The sequence below is a fragment of the Myotis nattereri genome, assembly GCF_964212035.1.
Source record: "Myotis nattereri genome assembly, chromosome: 3".
In the NCBI taxonomy this organism is placed as follows: domain Eukaryota; kingdom Metazoa; phylum Chordata; class Mammalia; order Chiroptera; family Vespertilionidae; genus Myotis; species Myotis nattereri.
In genome coordinates, this window is record NC_138077.1 from 201986245 (window position 1) to 201992460 (window position 6216).

At 43.9% G+C, this 6216-nt stretch overlaps 1 pseudogene across 1 annotated transcript; it reads right to left on the bottom strand.

The window, feature by feature from the left end:
• Positions 1–889: 889 nt before the first annotated feature.
• Positions 890–1791, bottom strand: LOC308515601 (translocon-associated protein subunit gamma-like; annotated as a pseudogene). Its single transcript has 2 exons — positions 1756–1791; positions 890–1413 (listed from the first exon to the last, which is right to left on the bottom strand). The product of its transcript is annotated as a translocon-associated protein subunit gamma-like (transcript).
• Between the last annotated feature and the right edge of the window lie 4425 nt (positions 1792–6216).

The following is a 6216-nucleotide window of genomic DNA, read 5'->3' on the forward strand; positions in this document are numbered from 1 at the left end:
GTGAGGTAAGTATACTAGGTACAATATTTTTTAAAATATATTTTTTATTGATTTCAGGGAGGAAGGGAGAGGGAGAGAGATAGAAACATCAATGATGATAAAGAATCATTGATCAGCTGCCTCCTGCACGCCCCATACTGGGGATCCAGCCCACAACCGGGGCATGTGCCCTGACCTCCTGGTTCATAGGTCAAGGTTCAACCACTAAGCCAAGCTGGTCAGGCCTAGGTACTATATTAATCAGGATCTAATCAAGGAAAAGAAAACCAGTCTAGGTATTTCTTTCTTTTCTTTTCTTTTCTTTTCTCTCCTTTCTTTCTTTCTTTTCTTTCTTTTTTTTTTTTTTTTTTTTTGAGAAACAATGTTTTTAACTTTGAGTTCTTTCAAATCACAAATTCAGAGACATGTAAACATGCAGTTCAATCGCACCCCCCCAACCCCCACAGGGGGAAGGGGAGGAAAGAGGATTCATTCTGATATTTATGATTCCAAAAAAGCTGTAATATTGTGCTTGGAACATACAAACCAGCTATTAACTTCTTGCTACTCTAACAAATGCTAACAGTTCAGTCCAGGTTACTGTGACCTCTGATAGATCAAGGAAACAAGTTGTTTTCTCCTCTTGTGATTATAGCACATTGCCAGACACATTTGCCTTTTAACAAATGCCCTGGTACTCTGAGTTTCCCTTCCAATTCATGTAATTTCAACAGCCTGTCAAAAAAGAGCCAAGAAACAAATACTGAATTGCATTCTGTTGGGTCTTTCAAACCCTCAAACTCCAGACTGTAAAAACATCTTATGTGTCTCCCACCCTGACCACCCGGCTTCTTTTCCATACACCACAGACCACCCATAGATACAAAGCCAAGGGTGACGCTGACCTGGTCTATCTGGAGCCAGTGGATAGGAGGGCAATGAGACCGGAGGAAGCACTTATGGACAGAATATAGTTCACTGTGGGGTAGAAATTCTCCAATATAAAGAAGAATGCAACAATGACCAAGACCAGGAACAGGGTGCTGTTATAGAAGATGGAAAATGTTGTAGCTTCGTAATCAGCAACTTCCTTCTTCTTCCACATGATTCTTCTTTTTCCTTCTGAGACATCTTTCTATTATCAGCTTCAGAAAGTTTTCGAGTCACTTCTTTGGAAACAGCATCTTCCCTCTTCTGTGCTACTTTGTGCTTAAGAACAGATTTCACATTTTTGTAGGCAAAGGCTACCCAATAAGTGCTTACAACGGTCATCACACTCTACAGAACAGCAGGCTGGATAAGATCCAGATGCCATACTCGCCAGTGTAACCAGATGGGGATGGCGAACGTGATGAAGGCGTTCCCAAAGAAGAGGGCAGAGGACTTGGCCAAGAGGTTGCGACTGAAATCCTGAAGGAGCAGGTCCTCCCCAATCTATAGTTATTTCAAATAGAACAAAGTAATGAAGGAACTGGCTACCAGAGTATTAGAAGCACAAGTCCTGAGTCCTTTCCCTGCCATGGATGTTGCTGAACAGGAGGAACAAAGGAGGGGAGGAGAAGGGAGACTACTCAAAGATGATGAACTTCAGGAAACCATCCCACCCTGGGCTAAAGGAGCAAAAATGTTACCCAAAGCTCAGAGGCACGGAGTCCCTGAGGCTCTTGTTGGCCGTTGGAGCCCAGTTGTCTGAGCAGGAACCCAGGAGCCTGCCCTTTGCAGGTCATTGCTTCTGTACCTGAAGCCACTATCCATACCCATTGCTGTCATTGTCACTAGAGCCAATGCTGTCACCACCACCAATGCTGTCATCGCCGCTTGCTCCTGCCACTGCTGCAGAAGATGCCCTCAGAATCCAGAGGCAGGAAGGGAGTTTACTCTCTCCACCTTCTACTGTCTTTCATTGACAAAACCTATGCAGAAACCAGCTAGTATGAGAGCCTGGAAAATATAATTTGAGCCTTAGCCTAGCCCTTTAGGGCAGATAAGGGCTGATATCAATAGGCACATGACTAGGACAGTCTACCTCTTTGGTTACTCAGCATCCTTTCTCATTCTGCTAACTATATTTAACTTTCACACAACCATTATAACAACTTCATGCTTTCCTTCCTCAGAACATGCAGTAATCCTTCCCGCTACGACTCACTCCCCTCCCCCCCTCAAAAAAGTGAAATATGAAATCCATCTATATATTCATCTCTGGGTGATGTTAAACCCTCTTTTAGCCCAATCACAATTCCATCTAAATATTTTATACCTCAGAGACTAAATTGAAGTTAGTTAGCCATATCGCCTTCATCTTATATTGTTCTTCTTTATAAACATTTCATAGCTCTTCATTATCTTCAGGGTAAAGCCAAAACCCCATTGCTTGGAGCATAAGGACCTCCAAGCTAGACCTAACTTCCTTTCACAACTTCTCACGACTCTGACTAACTGGCTCCATATTTTATTTCCCAAACATAACTTGTACATTGTCCCCCTAAGCTTTTGAGCTTATCATCCCCCACCCAACATGCATTCCCTGTTGCTTTTACTTTTCTGCCTTCTCTCCTCCAAGCCTGCCCAATTTTCAGGACATGGCTCAGTTTCAATTCCTCCACACAACCCTCTCCCAAAGGCACCAGACCTCAGTCAGGACTCTTTCCACTATCTGAACTCCTCTAGTCTATGCCACTGGCAGAGACCAGCTACCCTTCCTGCCCCCTCCTCCCGCCCCCCCTAGTGGCATATAGCCTCCCACATATCCACTTACTGGCTGATACCTGACTATGGAAGACAGGGAAAATGAATTGGCAATGCATAGCTGGCTATTAATTTGAAACCCAAAGCACTTAATGCCCCATATCAGCTTCCTGTAGCCTCCCATAGGCCCCACTATGTCTCTGCCTATTTGCTTCTGAATTATACTTTGAAGTTTGTCAATTCTCCCTAGCAAACTTTAAAGGAGTTCAGTCAGCCTCTAGAGACACTGTTCTCAGATTACTGCCTAGCAACCTGTCTGATGGCATTAGGAAACCTCCCAGCTAGCCAGCTAATAGCAAGTCAAAGACAGAAGCAAACAAAATGCATTCAAAGGCATGCTGCTCAACAGGAATTGCTCGCCCGGAGAGAAAACTTGCAGGATACTGAAGTGCAAAGACCCAGAACTAAACAAATTCTGCTTAGCCATTCTGAGTCTATTCCTGACCAGGATAAGAAGCAGCAAAGCACCTATAAATCTTCCTTCCTACGGAGGTTTTAAGATATGGTTCAGAATGCCAACTCCTACCAACAAAGATAATTGTTCATGAGCACAAAAGGCAATTAGCAAAGAACCTAGCAACATGGTGCTTGTCCCAGTTCTGCGCTGGGTGAAGTATGTCCCTTTCCCTCTTTGGATCTCAAGCTCCTCATCTGAAAAATGAGCAAGTTTAAACTACATAATCTCCAGGGGCGCTTCCCATCGTAAAATCTGAAGACATCTTTCACTGTTTTCTGTTCTTGTTACTAAACATCTGATTATGCATTGAAGACTATTAATCATATGTTATCCTCAGGGCCACCACATATGACTATTTGGGTTGTACATAGAGCAAACCCAGAGGGCGCCATTCGCATTGTAGTCTGTGTAAACGATACCCTCATGTTTGGTGGTGCACAACTTGGACATCCATACATAGCAGTGGTTCTCAACCTTCCTAATGCCGCGATTCTTTAATACAGTTCCTCACGTTCTGGTGACCCCCAACCATAAAATTATTTTTGTTGCTACTTCATAACTGTAATTTTGCTATTGTAAACAATATGTAATTATATATGTGTTTTCCGATGGTCTCAGGCGACCCCTGTGAAAGGGTCGTTCGGCCCCCAAAGGGGTCGCGACCCACAGGTTGAGAACCGCTGATATATAGCATCCTTGATTATTCTCTTCAATTTTGTAAATATTTAAGGTTTGTGGGGGTTTTTTACATTTTATTTTCTTAATACCCATTGTTTCCTCGCCTTGGGTGTCTATCAAAAGAGATGAAACTATATTAATATTTGATACTGAGCAAAGTACTCTTTTATTGATTAACTCTAGTGGACATGAAATGAGTTTGATAACATTAATACAATCTATTTATTGATCACCATGCACAAAACACTACATACATTGCTACATTTAATCCTTATGAAATTCCATGAGGTAGAAATCATTATCCTTATCTTTAGGTGAGAAAGTTGAGGCTCAGGGAAATAAGGAACACGGGATTCATAGCCATAGCTAGAAAGTGGTTGAGATGAGGATTCATACGTACCTCTGACTCCAAAGCTCATTCTCTTTCCAGTCCACTGCCTATCAGAACACTTTCTATAGGCTCCGTAATCTCTCTCCAGCTTGACACTCTTGTGACATCACTGAACAAATGCAAATAGTTAGAACATTCAAGTGACTGGAGCAGACATAGTGTAGCATAAGCATGCTGGAAGGAAAGACAGCACTCACAAATTTCCAACCTGATGCTGTCACTCACCAGAGATGTGCCTACCTCCCCATGGGCCTTAGTGCTGTCATTGTCAAAGAGGGGGGATGTCTTGGGGCCTTCTTAGGATATTCAAGTACCAGCAAAGAGTTCATTAGTCTTTTTGGCTCAACTAAACTTTTGTACGACTCTTATGGCCACTTCAGCCACCAAGAAGAGTTCCCTGTGTTCCCTGCTTCTTTGTGCCTTCCAAAGGCCATTCCTGTACTCCCCTAAAGACCCCAGATCTGAGAGCTTCTTCCATACTAGAGGCCCAGTGCATGAAATTTGTGCACGGGGCTGGGGGGAACCCCTCAGCACAGCCGGCACCTTCTCCAATCCGGGACATCCCTCTCACAATCCTGGACCGCTGGCTCCTAACCACTCGCCTGCCTGCTGGCCTGATCGCCCCTAACTGCTGCCCCTGCTGGCCTGATCGCCCCTAACTGCCCCCTCTGCTGGCCTGGTCGCCCCTAACTGACCCCCCTGCTGGCCTGGTCGCCCCTCACAGCCCCCCCACTGGCCTGGTTGCCCCATGCAGCCTGCTGTTCAGTTTTTTGGTTGTCCCTCACTAACCCCCTGCCGGCCTGGTCATAGGCAGCCATCTTGTGAGGGTGTGAGGGTTAATTTGCATATCACCTCTTTATTATGTAGGATGGGCTATGAGACACTTGCTTATCAGTAGCCCTTGTTTCCTTCCCTCTGGTGTCTCCAGGTTGTTGTTGTTTTTCAATGAGTCATGCATTATTCCTAAAAAGGATTGACACCAGAGTTGTGGTCAAGCAGCAGATGAAGTGGAAGAATGATGCTGGCTGCTCTTCTATTTCACTTTTTTAAAAATATGTTTTTATTGATTTTAGAGAGAAAAAAAGGGAGAGGGGAGAGAGAAAGAGAGTGAGAATGAGAGAGAGAGAGAGAGAGAGAGAGAGAGAGAGAGAGAGAGATCGGTTGCCTCCTGCACACAACCTGCATAGTGCCCTGTCTAGGAATCGAACCAGCAACCTTTCAGTGCTCAACCAGCTGAGCCACACTGGTACATTGGCCAGGGCTGGCTTTTCTTTTAAAGACCCTGTCTTAACATCACACAGCAGAACTAGAAGACAATATAATGAGCAAAAGTTTCAGGTCCAGACAAGGTCTTCCCTCTCAATGCGAATAATGACTTTGATTATGAGAGTAGGAGAAGTGGAGATCTAAATAAAATTAAAATGTGTGGATTATTAACTATTTCAAGTATAGTTAATATTTTCCTCTCAATACCACTTGAATGCAAGATATCATCTTTTATTTGTTTTTCTGCACCAAATTATATCTGCTTCTGAGCTCTTACCTATTAAGAGAGATAAAATATAATCCTAGTTATGTGTAGTGGCCTGCATCCTTCCCAGAATTGTTCTTGGATATCAGAGCACTTAGGCCATCCCCAAATTTGGGGAAAGGGTCTTTGATTTCAGACTTCCAAGGTTCTCACTAAGATGCTCATTACTCAAAGCTACCTGGCCCATCAAAAGATGACAGTTGAGCCCTGGCCAGGTAGCTTAGTTGGTTAGACTATCGTCCATGTCTAAGTCTGGAAACCAGGTGTGTGATTAGTGAAGCCTTCATCACAGGCCACACCTTAGCTGCAAGAGAGGCTGTGAAAACAAGCGTCGGGCTCTATAAAATCTATACTATGAGGCAGGCTCTGCCTGTCACTGAGACACATAAAGTGGGTAATTACCCAGATACAGCATGTAAAGGAAAAAAGAAC